This window comes from Elephas maximus, chromosome 17 (assembly GCF_024166365.1).
Source record: "Elephas maximus indicus isolate mEleMax1 chromosome 17, mEleMax1 primary haplotype, whole genome shotgun sequence".
Classification (NCBI taxonomy): Eukaryota; Metazoa; Chordata; class Mammalia; order Proboscidea; family Elephantidae; genus Elephas; species Elephas maximus.
In genome coordinates, this window is record NC_064835.1 from 15,174,988 (window position 1) to 15,196,142 (window position 21,155).

At 39.3% G+C, this 21,155-nt stretch overlaps 1 long non-coding RNA gene across 14 annotated transcripts in view; it reads right to left on the minus strand.

Moving 5' to 3' along the window:
• LOC126060888 (uncharacterized) overlaps positions 1-21,155 on the minus strand; it is a 414,465-nt gene that overhangs the window by 126,005 nt on the left and 267,305 nt on the right. For 13 of the 14 annotated variants that reach the window (XR_007513675.1, XR_007513674.1, XR_007513668.1 and 10 more), the window contains one exon: positions 15,523-16,467. The exons of the other annotated variant lie outside the window; for it this stretch is intronic. This is a non-coding gene — a long non-coding RNA (uncharacterized LOC126060888). The remainder of the gene's footprint in view (positions 1-15,522; positions 16,468-21,155) is intronic. 14 annotated transcript variants of the gene reach the window in all.

Sequence of the window (21,155 nt, forward strand, 5' to 3'; positions counted from 1 at the left end):
GGAAGGCATTATTATGCTGAGTGAAATTAGTCAGTTGCAAAAGGACAAATATTGTATGTGACCACTATTATAAGAACTCGAGAAATAGTTTAAACAGAGAAGAAAATATTCTTTGATGGTTATGAGAGGGGGGAGGGAGGGATGGTGGGAGAGGGCTATTCGCTAACTAGATAGTAGATAAGAGCTACTTTAGGTGAAGGGAAACACCCAGTACAGGTGAGGTCAGCACAACTGGACTAAACCAAAAGCAAAGAAGTTTCCTGAATAAACTGAATGCGTCTAAGGCGAGCATAGCAGGGGCAGGGGTTTGGGGACCATCGTCTCAGGCGACATCTAAGTCAATTGGCATAATAAAATCTATTAAGATAACATTCTGCATCCCACTTTGGAGAGTGGCATCTGGGATCTTAAATGCTAGCAAGTGGCCATCTCAGATGCATCAATTGCTCTCAGCCTACCTGGAGCAAATGAGAATGAAGAACATCAAAGACACAAGGTAATTATGAGCCCAAGAGACAGAAAGGGCCACATAAACCAGAGACTACATCAGCCTGAGACCAGATGAACTGGATGCTGCCTGGCTACAACTGATGACTGCTCTGACAGGGAACACACCAAAGAACCTCTGAGGGAGCAGGAGAGCAGTGGGATGCGGACTCTAAATTCTTGTAAAAAGACCAGACTTAATGGTCTGACTGAGACTAAAAGGACCCTGTTAGCCCAAGACAAGAACCATTCCCAAAGCCAACTCTTCAGACAGGGATTGGACTGGACAATGGGATAGAAAATTATACTGGTGAAGAGTGAGCTTCTTGGATGAAGTAGACAGGAGACTATGTTGGCATCTACTGTCTGGAGGGGAGATGGGAGGGCGGAGAGGGTCAGAAGCTGGCCGAATGGACACAAAAAGAGAGTGGAGGGAAGGAGTGTACTGTCTCATTAGGGAGAGAGCAATTGGGAGTATACAGCAAACCAAAACCAAACCCACTGCCATTGAGTCGATTCCGACTCACAGCGACCCTATAGGACAGAGTAGAACTGCCCAATAGAGTTTCCAAGGAGCGCCTGGTGGATTGGAACTGCCGACCTCTTGGTTAGCGGCCGTAGCACTTAACCACTATGCCACCAGGGTTTCCACTGTCTCATTAGGGGGATAGCAATTGGGAGTATGTAGCAAGGTGTGTATAAATTTTTGTATGAGACTGACTTGATTTGTAAACTTTCACTTAAAGCACAACAAAAATTAAAAATAAAAAAAGAGTGCCAGTCTCCCATAACCTCTCCACATTTGTATTTTTTTTTAGTGCCTGTAATGTTGGGCTGAGACTCTCTTTGTAGTTTTGATTTGAATTTCACTAATGGCTAATGATCATGAGCATTTCCTCACGTGTCTGTTAGCCACCCAAATGTCTTTGGTGAAGTGTCTGTTCATGTCCTTTGCCCATTTTTTAAATTGGGTTATTTGTCTTTTTGTTGTTGAGATGTTGAAGTATTCTACAGATTTTAGAGTTTAGACCCTTATGAGATATGTTACAGCCAGAAAATTTTTCCCAGTCTGTAGATTCTCTTTTAGGGACGTATTTTGGTGACCTTAAGTGTTTTTTTTTAAGTGTTTAATTTTCAGGAGCTCCCAGTCAGCTGGTTTATCTTCTGGTGTTCATGCATTGTTAGATATTGTTTGTATTGAATTTATGCCATATATTAGGGCCCCTAGCATTGTCCCAGAGCCCTGGTGGTGTAGTGGTTAAGAGCTTGGGTGCAAACCAAAAAGGTCAGCAGCTCAAATCCACCAGCTGCTCCTTAGAAGCCCTGTGGAGCAGTTCGACTCTGTCCTATAGGGTTGCTGTGAGTTGGAACCAACTCCTAATACTAACAACAACAAGCATTGTTCCTAATTTTTCTCCCATGATCTTTATCATTTTAGGTTTTATATCTGATCCATTTTGAGTTAGTTTTTGTGTATGGTGTGAGGTATGATCCTGTGTTTTTTTTTTTTTTACAGATGGACATCCAGTTTTGCCAGTACCATTTGTTAAAAAGTCTGTCTTTTCTCCACTTAATGGACTTTGGTCTTTTGTCAAAGATCAGCTGCCATCGGTAGATGGATTTACATCTGGGTTCTAGATTCTGTCCCATTGGTTATGTGTCCGTCATTGTGCCAGTACCAGGCTGTTTTGACTACCATGGCTGTATCAGTAGATTCTGAGATCAGGTAGTGTGAGGCCTCCTACTTTGTTCTTCTTCAACAATGCTTTGTTTATCTGGTGCCTCTTTCCTTTCCATATAAAGTTGGTGATTAGTTTTTCCATCTCAATAAAGAACACTGTTGGTATTTGTATCAGGATTGCATTATATCTGTAGATTGCTTTGGGTAGGATTGACATTTTCACAGTGTTGAGTCTTCCTGTCCATGAGCATGGTATGTTTTCCCACTTATGTAGGTTTCTTGCAATAGTGTTTTGTAGTTTTCTTTGTATAGGTCTTTTACATCCCAGATTAGATTTATTCCTAAGTACTTTGTCTTTTTAAAGGCTATTATAAATGGTATCGTTTTCTTGATTTCTTTTTTGATGTATAGGAATCTAACTGATTTTTGTATGTTGATTTTGTATCCTGCTACTCTGATGAATCTTTCTATTAGTTCCAGTGGTTTTCTTGTGGAATCTTTGGGGTTCTCTATGTTTAGCATCACATCATCTGTGAATAGGGATATTTTTATTTCTTCCTTTCTAATTTGGATGTCCTTTATTTCTTTTTCTTGCCTTATTCCTCTAGCTAGGAATTCCAGGACGATGTTAAATTTTGGCGTCGTTAGATGCTGTTGAGTTGTTTCCAGCCTAGGTACATAGTGACCCTATGTAAAACAGAACAAAACACTGCCAAGTACTGTGCCATTCTCACAATTGTTGTTATGCTTGAGCCCATTGTTGCAGCCACTGTGTCAATTCAGCTCATTAAAGGTTTTTGTCTTTTTTGCTGAAACTCTACTTTGCCAAACATGATGTCCTTCTCCAGGAATGTTAAAAAGGAGTGATGTTCCTCTTCTCAAAGGGAATGCTTTCAGCATCTCTCCATAGAGAATGATGTTGGCTCTTAGTTTTGTTAAAAAACAAAACAAAAAAACCCTACACAAACCTGTTGCCACCCAGTCAATTCTGACTCATAGCAACCCTATGGGACAGAGTAGAACTGCCCCACAGGGTTTCCAAGGAGCAGCCAGTGAATTCAAACTGCCGAACTTTTTGTTAGCAGCCGAGCTCTTAACCACAGAGCCACCTTTATCATGTTGAGGAAGTTACCTTCTATTCCTATTTTATTGAGGGTTTTTATTAGGAATGGGTGTTAGACTTTATCAATGCCTTTTCTCCATCATTTGAGGTGATCATGTGATTCTTTCCTTTTGTTCTATTTATGTGGTAGATTATGTTGATTGATTTTCTCATACTGATCCATCCTTGCATACCTGGTATGAATTTTACTTGGTCGTGGTGTATTTTTCTTTTTATGATGCTGAATTCTATGGGTTACAATTTTACGGAGAATTTTTGCATCTATATTCATGGGAGATATTGGTCTGTAATTTTCTTTTTTGTGGTATCTTTGCCTCGCTTTGGTATTAGGGTTATGCTGGCTTCATAGAATGAATTTAGGAGTATTACTTCCTTTTCTATGCTCTGAAATAGTTTGAGTAGTGCTGGTGTGAACTCTGCTCACAATGTTTCATAGAATTCTCCAGCGAAGCCGTCCAGGCTAGGGCTCTTTTTTTCTTAGGATTTTTTTTTTTTTAATTACCTCTTCAATCTCTTCCTTTGTTATGGGTCTTCAGATTTTCTATTTCAGCTTAAGTTAGTTAAGGTAGGTGGTATTCTTCTAGAAATTTGTCAATGTCCTATAGGTTCTCAAATTTGTTGGAGTACCATTATTCATATTTTCTTATGATCCTTTTTATTTCAATTGGGTCTGTTATAATGTCTCCCATTTCATTTCTTATTTAGGTTATTTGCTTCTCATCTTGTTTTTCTTTTTTTTAATTTGGCCAGTGGTTTGTCGATTTTGTAGATCTTTTCAAAGAACACAACTTTTGGTTTTGTTAATACTTTCTACTATTTTTCTGTTCAGTATTTCATTTATTTATGTTCTAATTTTATTATTTCCATTCCTCTGGTGCCTGTGGTCATCTTTTGCTATTCTCTTTCTATTTGTTCAAGTTTCAGGACTAACCTTTTGATTTTGGCCCATTCTTTTTTGATGTGTGTGTTTATTGCTATAAATTGACCTCTGAGTACTGCCTTTGTTGTGTCCCAAAGGTTTTGGTATGATATGTTTTCATTGTCATTTAGTTCTAGAATTTTTTTTTATCCCCTCTTTGATTCTTCTATTACCCAGTTGTTTTTAAGCAAGGGGTGTTATTCCACTGTCCATATACTTGACTTTTTTTTTTTTGCCTTGCTCTTCCCATTATTGATTTCTACTTTTATGGCATTATGATCAGACAGAATGCTTTGTATTATTTTGATGTTTTGGATTTTATTGAGGGTTGCTTTGTGGCCTAAAATGTGGTTGTTATGGATTGAATCGTGTTCCTTCAAAATTAGTGTGGCAACTTGGCTAGGCTATGATTTCCAGTATTGTGTGATTGTCCACCATTTTTTCATCTGATGTCTTTTTCCTGTGTGTTGCAAATGCTACCTCTATGATGTTAATGAGGCAGGATTAGAGGCAGTTATGTTAATGAGTCAAGACTCAGTCTACAAGACAGTTTGTGTCTTAAGTCAATATCTTTAGAGATATAAAAGAGGAAAGCAAGCGGAGAGAAAAGGGGACTTTGTACCACTAAGAAACAAAAGCCAGGAGAATAGAGTGTCCTTTGGACCCAGAGTTCCTGCACTGAGAAGCTCCTTGACTGGGAAAGATGAATGAAAAGGTCCTTCCTCCAGAGCCAACACAGAGAGAAAGCCTTCCCCTGGAGCTGTCACCCTGATTTTGGGCTTCTAGCCTCCTAGGCTGTGAGAGAATAAATTTGTCTTTGTTAAAGCCATCCACTTGTGGTATTTCTGTTATAACAACACTAGATAACTAAGACAGTGGTCTATTTTCCATGTGCATTGGAAAAGAATGTATACTTTGCTGCCATTGATGGAGTGTTCTATATATGTTTATGAGGTCAAGTTGGTTGATTTTGGCCTTTAGATCTTCTGTATCTATCTTTACTGAGTTTCCTTCTAGATGTTCTGTCCTTTACTGAGAGTGGCGTGTTGAAGTCTCCTCCTATTATTGTGGAACTGTCTATATCTCTTTTCAGTGCTGTTAGAGTTTGTCTTATTTATTTTGGAGCCCTGTTGTTGGGTGTATAGATATTCATTAAGGTTATGTCTTCTTGGTGGATTGTCCCTTTAATCATTGTATAATGTCCTTCCTTTTCTTTTACGGTTAATTTTTCCTTAAAGTCTATTTTATCTGACATTAGTATTGCCACTCCTGCACTTTTTTTGGTTACTGATTGCTTGATATATTTATTCCATCTTTGATATTAAATAAATTAATATCTTTGCGCCTAAGGTACGTCTCTTGTAGACAGCGCATTGATGGATCATGCTTTTTTTAATCCATTCTACCACTCTCTGTCTCTTTATGGGTGCATGTAAGTCACTTACATTCAGCGTGATTATCAATAGATGTGTTTATTGCTGTCATTTTGAAGTGCTTTTTTTTGTGGTGCTGATGTTTTCTTTTTTCTTCTTACTCTCCTGTGCTCAGTTCCTTTCAGTTGTGGATTTTCTTTTCTTTCTTTTTTACAGATTTTGTGTTTACTGAGACTTTATGTTTTTCTTGCTTTTTACTCTGATGAGAAAGTTTAACTTTCTTTGTGGTTACCTTGAAATTTATCCCTATCTTTCTAAGTATGAACCAATCTTTTACTACTTGATATCTCCCTGGCTTCCTCTCCATTTGAAAGTTCTATACCTACACCACTTGCTCCCCTTTTATTATTTTGATATTGTCATCATTTACAGATTGATGTCTCTGTTTCACTGTTTGTTTTATTATTGATAGTTCTTTACCAAGATTGGTATCTGGCTGATGCTGTCCTGGGTCCTAGACTTCAGTTGTTGTCTGATGCTGTTGATTATCTAACTGAAGGACTTCCTCTAATATTTCTTGTCAGTTTTGTTTGGTTTGTACAAATTCCCTTAATTTCTGTTTATCTGGAAATGTTCTAATTTCACCATCATATCTGAGACAGGGTTTTTCAGGATATGTTATTCTTGGTTGGCAGTTTTCTTCTTTCAAGGTTTTATATGTGTCATCTCGTTACCTTCTTGCCTGCATAATTTCTGCTGATTAATCAGAGCTTAGCCGCTATGAATCCGAATCGACTCAACAGCAACAGGTTTGGTTTTGGTTTGGGTCTTACTGTTTACCCTTTGCAAGTGACTGTTTGTTTTTCTTGAGCTGCTCTCAGGATTCCTTTTTTTCCTTCTTTGGTTTGGCCAATTGTGATTACGATATGTCTTGGTGACTTTCTTTTGAAGTTTATCCTATTTGGAGTTCATTGTGCTTCTTATATGGTCAACTTTTTGTCTTTCATGATATTTGGGAAGTTTTCTGCTGGCAAATCTTCAACAATCTTCTTTGTGTTTTCCATTGTCTCCCCCTGTTATGAAACTCTGATCACATGCAATATTTTGCTCTCGATTTTATCCCACATAGTTCTTAGGTTTTCTTCATTCTTTTCTCTGATTTCTCCTCAAACAAAGTGGTGTCCATGGATTTGTCTTCAATCTTGCTGATTCTGAGTTTCATTGTGTCAAATTTACTCCTAAAATCTTCTATCTTTCCATTTCTGAAATTTTTTTGTTTGTTTTTTGGATTTCTAGTTGCTGTTTTGTATGGTTTCTACTTGTTTGTTTGACATTTTCTTCTTGTACTATTTCCTGAATTCTTCTATTGCTTTGTTCTGTGCTTTCCATGATTTTTCCTTTGTTTTTGTTGGTTTTGTCTGTGTTTTCCATGATTTTTTCTATTTTTTCCTTGGTTTTGTCTGTGTTTTCCTTGATGTCTTTCCTAATCTTTTGGAGGGCCCTAAATGTTATTCTTTTGAATTCCATATTGGATAATTCCACTGCCTTTTCTTCTACTGGAAGATCATCTGGTTTTTTATTTTGGTCACTTGCTGGAGCCATCTTGTCCTGCTTTCATATATGTTTTGATATTGTCTCCTGTCTCTGAGACATTAAGGTATTATTTTCTTTATTTATTGACTGTGTGTTTGTTTTGTCCTGCTTTTTTTTTTTTAAATATATATCAGGGTGGGTGGGGCAGGCATGCTTTGCTGCTTGATTGTCTATGGGCATGATAGCTCCCACCCCTTTGTTTGGGTGGGCAGGGCAGCAGCAGGCATGGTGAGCCTGCTTCACTGCACACTAGATTGGCAAGGTGGCTGAGGGTGGACTGGGTGGGCAATGTCTACCTCCTGATGTTGGTCTAGTGGTGTAAGAGCATTCACAGCCCCTTGCCAGATAGGCAGGGTGTCAGATGGGGAGTGGTACGGGCTTGCTTCCCTCTGTTCATCAGCTGGTCTAATGGCAGGAGGGGAGGGGTAGTGTGGGCCCAGTGCAGTGGCAAGCCTGAGCCGGGGATGCTTTAACCACAGCCGCACAGTAAGAGTGGGTGGGAAGGGAGGGTTTGGGGCTAGGTAGAGAGGACAAAAAAAGAAAAGAGATAGAATGAAAAAAATAAGGGGGTTGCCGGCTGGTGGAGGAAGGGTGAACCTGAGGGCCAGCAGGAATGGGAGAGAGGTGGCTTATGGGGTTAGGTGGAAGGTATAAAGTGGCAGACTGGTGACTGTTATCTGTGGCAGTGCAGCACGACCCAAGTAGAATGGAGGGAGGTGGTTTGTGGGGCTAGGTGAGAAGGAAAGAAAAAAACTAAAATAAAAAATGGCACGGCAGGAGCAGGCAGGTGGGGATGGGTGGGAAGCAAGGTGGCAGTGGGCTAGTAGCTCTCTACCTGTGGTGCTGTGGCAAGGCTTGGTGGGAAAGAGGTGACATACAGTGCTAGGTGGGAGGCAGAAAGAAAGGTGGAAAGGGGAAAAAATGGCATGGCAGGACCTGGGCTAGTGTTGGGCCAGTGTCTCTCTAGTCTTGTCTAGCCAAGGTGGTATGGTGTGGCCCAAAGGGAAGGGATAGAGGTGAGGTATGGGGTAGGCTAGGTGAAAGGGAGAAAAAAAAAAATAGGAAAAGGAAAAAAATGACATGGCAGGAGCCAGCAGGTGGGAGAGGGCAAACTCGGGCTGGTGGTAGGCCAGTAGCTCTCTAACCAAGATGGCCTGGCATTGGAGGTGATGTACGGAGCAGAAGGGTGAGGGTGGGAAGGCTTGTTTCTCTGGCTACAGGGTGCTCTGTCTCCTATTGGGAGCTCTGTGAAGTTGCCTTTCTGCACTCCCTATATGGGATTGTTGATAACCATGCTCCAAGATGGCAATGCTGTGCCATGCTAGTTAGTAGGTGGCCCCCAGAGTATCTCTCCTCATTCTCTGTTTTCCTTCAGTTTATTCTTCCATTCAGTGTTTGATCTATTTCTTTATCTCTTCATTTGATGCTTAGAGTTCCAGGATTGACATTTGTATCTCTTTTACTTAGTTTCTGGGTCTTTGCTGCAGAGGGATGGAATGATGCATCTATCTAGGGCAACATGTTGGCTACGACCAGGATGTTTTATCAGGAAGATCAGGAGAAACTGGAACATAGCGTAGCTTCTCCAGAACACTGTCTGGTGGCAGATATTATTCAAGTCATTACAGAAATTAGAAAGTTGATAGACGAAGCCATTCAATTAATGTTAAAATATAATTGAAAATTTCTAAATAGTTATCAAAATGGATTTTACATATTGTACCACTATAAGAAATCTACAGCGCTCAGCCTCTCAGGGCACACCTGTAAACCATTCCAGGAACTCCAGGACCAGCAATGGTATCCATGAAATGTTCTGGCCTATAGCTAGAGAGCTACAACTTGTGTGCATTCTGGTCCATATCCGGCCCACTGCTGGCACTGACAACACATTCCAAATGAATGGGTATTAAAGAAGAGAAATATTTGTATCTTTTAAACAAATGAAAATTTCTCCAAATGTTAAGGATTGTGGGACATTGATTATGGGACAGGCCAGGGTTACCTTCCTTTCCTGGCAAGCCTTGACATTTGAAAAGAGCAGTGAAACCATTATGTTCAATCAACATATATTGAACAACTGTTGAATGCCAGGCACTGGGTTAGGCACTGGAGACTTTTTTTAAAAAAGCAAAAATACTTGGTCCAATTTAGGAGCAGCTTACTGTTTGGAGAGTGAGACAAATACATAAACAGAGATGCAAGGGAATTGATGGTTTACCTGAGTCATGTCCATAATAAGGTTCAATAATTTTCTTCGAATTCAATGATTCTTTCCTGTCTGACCCCAGTTTATGCTATAACCACACATACTATTTTACATAGCATCTTGCTGCCTTTCTCATGAATAATTCTCTTTTCCCTAAGAAAGTGCCTTAAAATGGACTCTTAATAGTGTTTTTCTCCTATTGTAAAGGATTCCACATTTTTCCTTCTTACTCTTAGTGAGTCCAAATGGTTTCAGAGCTTGGGAAGAAGGAAGTACCACCAGTTACCATTGGGTGACTATATTCTTACATATCTGGAATGTTCTACCCACAGGGCTGGAAGGCTAGGTTAAAAATGAACCTCACAGTTTTCAGGGAAAAGGACTTTTCTCTACTCATCCCACTTCCTAGGCCTCAGCAGGGTTTGCTTGAGCAGATGACTTTGAAGTTTGCTTCCAAACCTGTGGCTCTCCAAAGCCTGTGTCCTTTAATTCCAACCCTGGAAGGTTTACAGCATTGACCCAGTTGTTTTCTTGATTCTGTCATGGATGGCAAATCCATCAGGGGGTCCCATCTGAGCCCGGCAAAACAAAATTAATTAATGTGCATAAATTAGCACCAAATGTCTACTCTGTAGAGAGGTGCCAAAACCATTCTTTCCTACAACAGATGACTAACCCTTCTCTGATCACCATCAGCCTCTTCCAGAAATGGCTGCAGCGACAATCATATAACCAATAATAATAATAATACCTCACCTGTGTTCAGTGTTATAGTTTACTAAAGGATTTCAAATGCATGCATATCCTCACTTGACCTTTGACACTAGTGGGTAGCAGATGATGTGAGGTTTTATTTCCATTATATAAATGAGAAAAATAAAGCTCAGAGAAGTTAAATGACAAGGACAAATCACAGTTAAAAAGGTGAAGGGGCAGTTGTTGAACTGGTCTTGTGACTGTGAATCCAATATTCTTTCCCCTACACTATTCATATCCAGCCAGAGGCAAGAAGAAAAGTTTGAGAAGACTAACATTGAAGGAGCCACTCAAATCCTTCCCTTGTTCTCTCAATCCCCAACCCACAACTCCCCCAAAATTTCGTAAATATCTAAATCATCTTTGGTGCTCAGCTGATTCTGAGAAAAACTACACACACACAAATGCATAGATTTAGATCTGTATCAAACATGATCCTCCCAGTATTTAAAACTCTCTGGCATATCCCACATTGTTCTTCTCCATGGAATAAGTGCCTGGAACATAGCAGAGGCCGATGACTGTTTGTTGAATGAATAAGTTAATTCTTTTCTCTTTCGTCGGTTTGTATGTCTCAGAATGGTCCTTCTGTTCCAGCCAGTCCCATCACCTAGCTGCCCCTATCAACGACGCTGGAGTAGGGAAAAAGACTCAGTATAGGAGGATGCCATACGCACCTAAATAGATCAGAGCCATGCAAAAGTAAAACAGCCGTCTCTATTCTGCCAAAGCATGATCTACACATTCTAGTTTCAAAGATGATTGGGGTTAATGTATGTTTAATCCTTGGGAAAGATAGTCCTTTGAGATAGATATTCAAACCCTACGTTACAGATGAAGAGATATGCTGTTGCTGTTTTTAGGTGTTGTCGAGTCGGTTCTGACTCATAGCAACCCTATGCACAACAGAAACACTGCCCAGTCCTGAGCCGTCCTTACAATCATTGTTATGCTTGAGCTCATTGTTGCAGCCACTGTGTTAATCCACCTCATTGAGGGTCTTTCTTTTTTCCACTGACCCTGTACTTTGCCAAGCATGATGTCCTTCTCCAGGGACTGATCCCTCCTGACAACATGTCCAAAGTATGTAAGACGCAGTCTCTCCATCCTTGCTTCTAAGGAGCATTCTGGTTGTACTTCTTCTAAGACAGATTTGTTTATTCTTTTGGCGGTCCATAGTATATTCAATATTCTTCACCAAAAACACAATTCGAAGGCATCAATTGTTCTTCAGTCTTTCTTACTCATGGTCCAGCTTTCAGATGCATATGATGTAATTGAAAATACTATGGCTTGGGTCAGTCTTCAAGGTGACATCTTTGCTTTTCAACACTTTAAGAGGTCCTTTGCAGCAGATTTACCCAATGCAATGCGTCTTTTGATTTCTTGACTGCTGCTTCCATGAGTGTTGGTTGTGGATCCAAGTAAAATGAAATCCTTGACAGCTTCAATCTTTTCTCCATTTATCATGATGTTGTTCATTGGTCCAGTTGTGAGGATTTTTGTTTTCTTTATGCTGAGGTACAATCCATAGTGAAGGCTGTGGTCTTTGATCTTCATTAGTAAGTGCTTCAAGTCCTTTTCACTTTCAGCAAGCAAGGTTGTGTCATCTGCACATTGGAGTCTTCCTCCAATCCTGATGCCCCATACTTCTTCATATAGTCCAGCTTCTCGGGTTATTTGCTCAGCATACAGATTGAATAGCTATGGTAAGACTACAACCCTGACGCACACCTTTCCTGACTTTAAACCAATCAGTATCCCCTTGTTCTGTCCGAACAACTGCCTCTCGATCTATGTAAAGGTTCCTCATGAGCACAATTAAGTGTTCTGGAATTCCCATTCTTTGCAATGTTATCCAGAATTTGTTATGATCCACACAGTTGAATGCCTTCATGTAGTCAATAAAACACAGGCAAACACCCTTCTGGTATTCTCTGCTTTCAGGCAGGATCCATCAGACATCAGCAGTGATATCCCTGGTTCTACATCATCTTCTGAAACCAGCCTGAATTTCTGGAAGTTACCTGTTGATATACCGCTGCAGCTGTTTTTGAATGATCTTCAGCAAAATTTTGCTTACGTGTGATATCAATGATATTGTTTGATAATTTCCACATTTGGTTGAATCACCTTTCTTGGGAATAGCCACAAATATGGATCTCTTCCAGTCAGTTGGCCAGGTAGCTGTCTTCCATATTTCTTGGCATACACGAGTGAGCACCTCCAGTGCTGCATCTGTTTGTTGAAACATCTCAAGTGATATTCCATCAATTACTGGAGCCTTGTTTTTCACAAATGCCTTCAGAGCAGCTTGGAATTCTTCCTTCAGTACCATTGGTTCTTGATCATATGCTACCTCTTGAAATGGCTGAACATCGACTAATTCTTTTTGGTATAATGACTCTGTGTATTCCTTCCATCTTCTTTTTTGATGCTTCCTGCGTCGTTTAATATTTTCCCCCATAGAATCCTTCACTGTTGCAACTCGAGGCTTGAATCTTTTCTTCAGTTCTTCCAGCTTGAGAAATGCCGAGCGTGTTCTTTCCTTTTGGTTTTCTATCTCCAGCTCTTTGAACGTGTCATTATAATATCTTACTTTGTCTTCTCGAGCCGCCTTTTGAAATCTTCTGTTCAGTTCTTTCACTTCATCATTTCTTCCTTTTGCTTTAGCTGCTCGACGTTCTAGAGCAAGTTTCAGAGTCTCCTCTGACATCCAATGTGGTCTTTTCTTTCTTTCATGTCTTTTCAATGATTTCTTTACTTTCTTCATGTATGATGTCCTTGATGTCATTCCACAACTTGTCTGGTCTTTGGTCACTAGTGTTCAATGTGCCAAATCTATTTTTCAGATGATCTCTAAATTCAGGTGGGATATACTCAAGGTCATATTTTGGCTCTCATGGACTTGCTCTGATTTTCTTCAGTTTCAGCTTGAACTTGCATATGAGCAATTGATGGTCTGTTCCACAGTCGGCCCCTGGCATTGTTCTGCCTGTTGATATTGAGCTTTTCCATCGTCTCTTTCCACAGATGTAATCAGTTTGATTGCTGTGTGTTCTATCTGGCAAGGTCCATGTGTATAGTCACTGTTTATGTTGGTGAAAGAAGGTATTTGCAATGACGAAGTCATCGGTCTTGCAAAATTCTATCATTTGATTTCCAGCATTTTTTCTATCACCAAGGTCATATTTTCCAACTACCAATCCTTCTTCTTTGTTTCCAACCTTCACATTCCAATCACTAGTAATTATCAATGTGTCCTGATTGCACGTTCGATCAATTTCAGACTGCAGGAGTTGATAAAAAATCTTCTATTTCTTCATCTTTGGCCTTAGTGGTTGGTGCATAAATTTGAATAATAGCTGTATTTACTGGTCATCCTTGTAGGTATATGGATATTATTCTATCACTGATAGTACTGTACTTCAGGATAGATCTTGAAATGTTCTTTTTGATGATGAATACACCACCATTCCTCTTCAAGTTGTCATTCCCAGCATAGTAGACTAAATGATTGTCCAATTCAAAATGGCCAATACCAGTCCATTTCAGCTCACTAATGCCTAGGATATCAATGTTTATGCGTTCCATTTTTGACGATTTCCAATTTTCCTAGATTCATACTTCATACATTCCAGGTTCCCATTCTTAATGGATGTTTGCAGCTGTTTCTTCTCATTTTGAGTCATGCCGCATCAGCAAACGAAGGTCCTGGAAGCTTGACTCCATCCACGTCATTAAGGTCGACTCTACTTTGAGGAGGCAGCTCTTCCCCAGTCATCTTTTGAGTGCCTTCCAATGTGGGGGGCTTATCTTCCAGCACTATATCAGATAATGTTCATAAGGTTTTCACTGGCTAATACTTTTCAGAAGTAGATTGCCAGGTCTTTCTTCCTAGTCAGTCTTAGTCTGGAAGCTCAGCTGAAACCTGTCATCCATGGGTGACCCTGCTGATATCTGAATACTGGTGGCATAGCTTCCTGCATCACAACAACATGCAAGCCCCCACAGTAAGACAAACTGACAGAGATATAGGCTCAGAGAAATTAAATAATTAACCAAATATCATACAAATGGTAAGTGACAGAGGCAGAATTTGAACTCAGTTATGTTTGGTTTACCATTGTTATCTCTAGTATCTGATGAAGGCAGTGGTGGTTCAATGTAGAATTCTCACCTTCTAGGCCCAGTGGTTAACAGTTCAGCTACTAATCAAACCTTTTGAACTGCTGACCTTTTGGTTAGCAGCCAAGCTCTTAACCACTGTGCCACAGGATAGGGAGGATCACTAAACCCTAGCCAAATCAACCAGCCACTCCTTGGAAACCCTATGGGGCAGTTGTACTCTGTCTCACAGGGTTGCTATGAGTTGGGATAGACTCAGTGGCAATGGGTTTATGTGAAAGACCCAGGTTCAGTTCCGGCCAATGCACCTCATGTGCAGCCACCACCTGTCTGTTAGTGGATGCTTGCATGTTTCCAGACTAAAATAGACTAGGAAGAAAGGCCTGGCCATCTACTTCCAAAAATCAGTCAATGAAAACCCTATGGATCATAATGGTCCTATCTGCAACAGAACACATGAATGGCACAGACCTGGCAGTGTTTTGATCTGTTGTGCATGGGGTCACCATGAGTCAGGGATTGACTTGAAAGCAACCAACAACAGCAACAGCAACACAATCTAGTGCCTGGCACAGTACCTAGCCTCCCTGGTGCTTCTTGAAGGTGTTTGATAAATTCTGCTTGCCAGCCTTTGTACCGGCTGTTTACTCAGCCTACAAGGCTCTTCCTCATATGTCCACTGGACAATGACTGATTCTTTCATCTCCTCTAAGACTTTCCTCAGATTTTGTCTACTCATTGGGGCTTCCTCTCGACGCCTGTAATTGCAACCCATCCTTACCGCCACCTACATCATTCTGTTGTTGTGTGCCATCAAGTTGATTCCAACTTGTAAAGACCCTACATGACAGAGTGGGAGTGCTCAACAGGGCTTCCCAGACTATCATCTTTACTGGAGCAGATCACCAGGTATTTTCTCCTGCTCGAACTGACCAATCTTTCAGTTAGCAGTTGAAAATTTAACCACTGAACCACCAGGGTTCTTTTACATCATTCTAGATACCCCTTATCCTATGCTATTTTTTCCATAGGAGATATCATTTTCTAACATATCATAAAATTTACTTGTTTATTATCTTTATGGTATACTACGGTGTGGATTTTTGTCTTTTTTAATTCATTGATATATCCTGAACACTAAGAATACCTCCAGGCATACAGTAGGTGTTCAATAAATATTTGTTGACTTGAATGAATAAATGAATTGTAGACACTTAGTTACTATTTATAGAATGAAGAGTAAAGACTGCTCACCTTACTTAAACCATCCTATGAATGCTAGTTACCAGTTGCCGTCAAGGACATTTTCACTAATGGCAACCTCATCAGAGTAGAACTGTGCTCCAGAGGGTTCTTAATGGCTGATTTTTCAGAAGTAGATCACCAGGCCTTCCATCCAAGGGGCCTCCAGGCGGACTCAAACCTCCAACATTTTGGTTATGAGATGAGCGCATCAGCTGTTTGCACCACCCATGGACTCCTATCCTATGGATGTTGTTGTTGTTGTTGTTAAGTGCCATCAAGTTGGTTCCAACTCATAGTGTCCCTATGTACTATAGAAGGAAACACTGCCTGGTCCTGCGCCATCCTCAGAATTGTTGTTATGCTTGAGTCCATTGTTGCAGCCACTGTGTCAATCCATCTTGTTGAGGGTCTTCCTCTTTTTCACTGACTGTCTACTTTACCAAGCATGATGTCCTTCTCCAGGGACTGATCCCTCCTGATAATATCTCCAAAGTATGTGAGACATAGTCTCGCCATCCTTGCTTCTAAGTAGCATTCTGATTGTACTTTTCCCAAGACAGATTTGCTTGTTCTTTTGGCAGTCCATGGTATATTCAATATTCTTTATCAACAACACAATTCAAAGGCATCAATCCTTCTTCAATCTTCCTTATTCATTGTCCAGCTTTCACATGCACATGACATGATTGAAAACACCATGGCTTGGGTCAGGTGCACTTTAGTCTTCAGGGTGACATCTTTGCTTCTCAACACTTTAAAGAGATCTTTCACAGCAGATTTGCCCAATGCAACACGTCTTTTGATTTCTTGACTGATGCTTCCATGAGTGTTGATTGTGGATCCAAGTAAAATGAAATCCTTGACAATTTTTATCTTTTCTTTGTTTATCATGATGTTGGTTATTGGTCCCGTTGTGAGGATTTTTGTTTTCTTTATGTTGAGGTATAATCCATACTGAAAAAAAAAAAAAATCCTATGGATAAAAAAATGGATAGATCCTATTTATTAAACACCTCCTGCATGTTGGGGTTACAGAAGCAATTTCATTTAACCAGCCCCTAAATCATTTGAGATAGGTATTCAAGTCCTGTGTTAAAGATGAAGATATATGGGCTCAGAGAAACTATACTTAATTAGCCAATGGTCACACAACTGTTAAGTGTCAGTGCAGAATCAAAGCCTGGGGTTCATGCCACCATGCCACAGAGCTCCTCAACATACTCAGGTACGACCACCTGGAAAGATATTGACTCTTTCAATGAAATGTCACCCCATGTGAAACAGGTAAGTCTTAGCCACTCATAGTTAGTATTATCTTCTCGTTAAGCTTAGGTTAAACTTGAGAGCCTCCAGTTATCTGAGATGTGGCTCCTTATTTCCTCCACTATTCTAGAACCAGACAGCCATGCCTGTTGCTGAACCAAGTCTGATAATTTGCATTTCTAATCATTCAAGAGTTTAATTAGTATCATGGCCTCAATCAGGTGCTCTGCAAATACAGCTGATGTCATCAGAGCTTAATTAGTTTGAAAGAGAAAGAAGTTTCTGCAACCTGAATATGTCTCTACTGGTATAAAGGTGAAGGGTCTCAGGGGTTTGTGAATGAGGAAGGAAACCAAGTTTAAAATTTGGATTCGGTGATTAAAGATTTTTTTTTTAATATTACCTGGGAAAGGTTGTTGAAATTGTAATATCACTGAAATAAAAATAGTAAGGTAACCAAGTGGCAATTTTAACCAATGTTTTACAGCTTTTTGAGGTATAATTTACATACCATAAAATTCACCCATTGTAATTATACAATCGACAACTATTTCTAAATTCATGAGAACTGTACAGCTATCACTACAATCCAGTTTTAGGACATGTCTATCACCACCCCCCCAACCCAAATTTCCACAAGCCTATTTGTAGTCAATTTCTGCTCCCATCCCCCAGTCCCAGGCAACTACTGTTCTGCTTTCTGTCTCTGTTAATTTGCCTTTTCTAAATAGTTCATGTAAATGCAATCATATGATATATATTCTTTTATGTCTGGCTTCTTTCGCTTAGCATGTTTTGTGGTTCATCCACATCGAAGTATGGATCAGTATTCAATTTCTTTTTATTATTGAATAGCATTTCAATAATATGCCCCTTTTTTTAAATTCATTCATCTGTTGGACATTTGGATTGTTTGCATTTTTTGACTATTATAAACAATACTGCTATGGACATTTGTGTACAAGTCTTTATGTGGATTTACATTTTTATTTCTCTTAGGTAAATTCCTAGGAGCGGAATTGCTGAGTCTTATGCTACGTTTCTGTTTAACTTTTAAAGAAACTGCCAAACTGTTTTCCAAGTGGCTAAACTATTTCGTTTTGCATTCCCACCAGCAATGTATGAGGGCGATCATTGATTTCTAAAATGGCCTTGAATGGTAGAATATGGGAGCCCTGGTGGCGCAGTGGTTAAGACCTTGGCTGCTAACCAAAAGGTCAGTGACTTGAATCCACTGGCTGCTCCCTGGAAACCCTATGGGGCAGTTCTATTCTGTCCTCTATGGTCCCTGTGAGTAGGAATTGAAGCAACGGCAATGAGTTTTTTTGTTTCTGTTTTTTTGGCCTTCGAACTTCAACCTTGAAAGAAAACTGAAATATTTAAATCACACTGTAGACACTCAGAGAGAAATAATGATAGGAAATTAACTGAAATAAATGAGGTTTTTAGATAAGAGAAGGGATCCGTAGCAAGCATTTTCAGGGATAGTATTTTCAGCTTTCATTTGTGCCAGGGAATTAAATTAAGCAATTAAATAAAATAACTTTCCAGAAACATCAGTTACATCTGCTGTAAAGATTGCTCATTTATCCAAATTTACTCTGAGATTTATATCAAGTGAATAACAAATACATCGGTTTTATTTCATCATCTCTTCCTTTATTTCTATATCTTGGGGGGGATGATTTTAGGGCTTAGTCCAGTTTTAGTATTTATTAGTCAAGCTGGATTGAGTTCACTTTTAGACGGGACGCACCAAGTTGTTTCATTTTCCTTGTGATCTTCAGAGTAAACTCCTAATAAGACACATCACCGAAATAAAGATGACACAGCTAACTCCTGAGCTGCATATTTCATGTAGGAATGAATTTAGGCTCCCTGTTGCACAGTTCATTGCTTTATTCATTTATTCCGAAAAACATTTACATGTTCCTGAAGATTCCAAGAGGAGTAAGACATGTCATTGGACACTGCAGTGAAATGTCATAGTGCTCTAAGCAACGTAAATACAGATTCGGATGGGGAGTGGGCACAAAAATGGGAGTGGGCTAGGAAAGGCCTCAGAGAATGGGTATTTCCTAGTTGTTATGTTAAAGACAAATAGGTACTTAATGGGTGCAGAGTTTCTGCTTGGAGTGATGAAAACGTTTTGGAAACAAATGGTGGTGATGGTTGTACAATGTTGTGAGTGTGTGAAATGCCACTGGTTTGTGCACTGGGAAATGGTTACAACGATAAATTTTAAGTTGTATGTATTTTACCACAATTTAAGAAAAAAAAAAAAAACACAATACCTGTTAGAATAACTAACATTTTAAAAACTGACACTATAAAGTATTAGCAATGATGTAGAGCAACTGGAACTCCCTTACATTGTTGGTGGGAATGCAAAGTGGGACAGCCACTTTCGGAAAGAGTTTGGTAGCTGCTTATGTTAAATATATAGCTATCCTAAAACCCAGCCATCCCATTCCTAGGTATTTATACAAGAGAAATGAAAATATATATCCATGCAAATACGCACACAGGAATGTTTATTGCAGTTTTATTCATAATGACCCCAAACTGTAAACAACCCAAATGGCCATCAGCCAATGAATGGACAAGCAAATTGTACATTTGTACAATGGAATGCTGTTCAGTAATAAATGGGAGAGGATTGACTACAAAGAGACATGAGGGAACTTCATGGGGTGATGGAAATACTCTATATCTGAATGGTCACTATGGTTACACAGCTGTATGTATTTGTCAAAACTCAGAGAATTATATACCTAAAATGAGTGAATTTTACTGCATATAAATTATACTTTGATAAATTATATATATATATATATATATATATATATATAATTTGCTATAGCACCAGCAAAGGCCCAGAGCTGTGACTCAGCCAAGTCATTTTAGTGAGCACTTCTTCTAGTACAGATGACTGAGGATGCTGATCTGGGGCATAAAGAGGCACAAAACAGAGGAACCCTTGGAGTCTCATTGATTCTGGAGCTACCCTTGGAACCCGTGAGACCAGGGCATTTTTAGGAATAAATAGACTGTTAAATAACATCTGTTTGACCTTGCCACTGGTCTCCATTAAATTTGCCCCTCACTCTGATCCAGCTAACTTAGAAAAAGAAAATTGAACTTCAAAGAGAAACAAATTAAAATCAATCAACGCAGGTCACTAAATTTAATCAAAGCCTATGTGATCATACAACAAGATTTCAAAGAGGCTTTACCTCCTTAATTTCATATTCACCTGAACTGTTTATATCCAGCCTCACAGGTTAATAATTTAATATTTACTATGTATTAGCTCCTGTTTCAAAAGTTTTATTCTGTGGTAATTATATCATTCATACTCTCTCTCTCTCTCTGACAGAGAGAGATCTTAGTATTGTCTCTTTTAGACCATAAGCTCCAAAATCATACAAACTGTATTTGTAAAAAGTTATTTTGTTCTGGAGTGTCTATGGAAAATAGGTACAAAATAAATGCTTTGTGATGATGAAGCTGCAAATATGTTTATGCTTTATTTGCATATTGCTATAGATGTTAAATATATAATTTGTGCATTATGTCAATTTAAGAGAGTAGGGACTGTGTTGTGTTTTGTTTTGCACCACATCTTTAAATGCAAAACCACCAGAGTAATAAATGAAACATATTAATTAAATACCAAAGCAGCCTGTTAGTACTCTTTATTATTGTATGGTTCAGATAAGAACGGTGTGTTCAATAGTGTCTTTCTTAAACATCTACATTCATCACAAACCTGATATAACATGGTTAGTCTGAATGTCTACTCTGAGTAGAACTATAAATACTGACTAATAAAATAGCCTCCATTTATTGCATACTTATTACATGCTGGGCCCATGATAAAATGCAGAACGTTCAGTTCCTAAAATGACTGTGGTCTGGAAATAAGCAGACTTTACTGAATGTTCATAGTGACTTTAAGTAGTTAATATCATTAGTAGCCCCATTTTACAGATGAGAAAACTGAGGCCTAGAACATATAAGTAAACATAGCCATGGCCATGTGGCAAGCACTGAAAAGCAGGATTCTAATTTAGGTCTAGCTGAGTGGGCTCTTAAAATGATCCCATGTTTTTTCTCAAATTCCCTTTGTATATAAGCAATGAAATAAGTGGCTTTAATGTGATGGAAAATGAAGAAGGAAATCTGGAGTATGGAAAATCCTACCTCACAATAGTCAACTACAGGAATTACTAGCTGGGTATTTACAGCAATGTGATGGTCAATACTTAGCATGTGGCTCTCCAGGGAGGAAAAAGGCCTAATCTGTAGCATTTGCAGATTCCCCTGGTATAAATACTCCCACCAACTTGCTTTTATAGTCGGTGGCATTGGGAAGA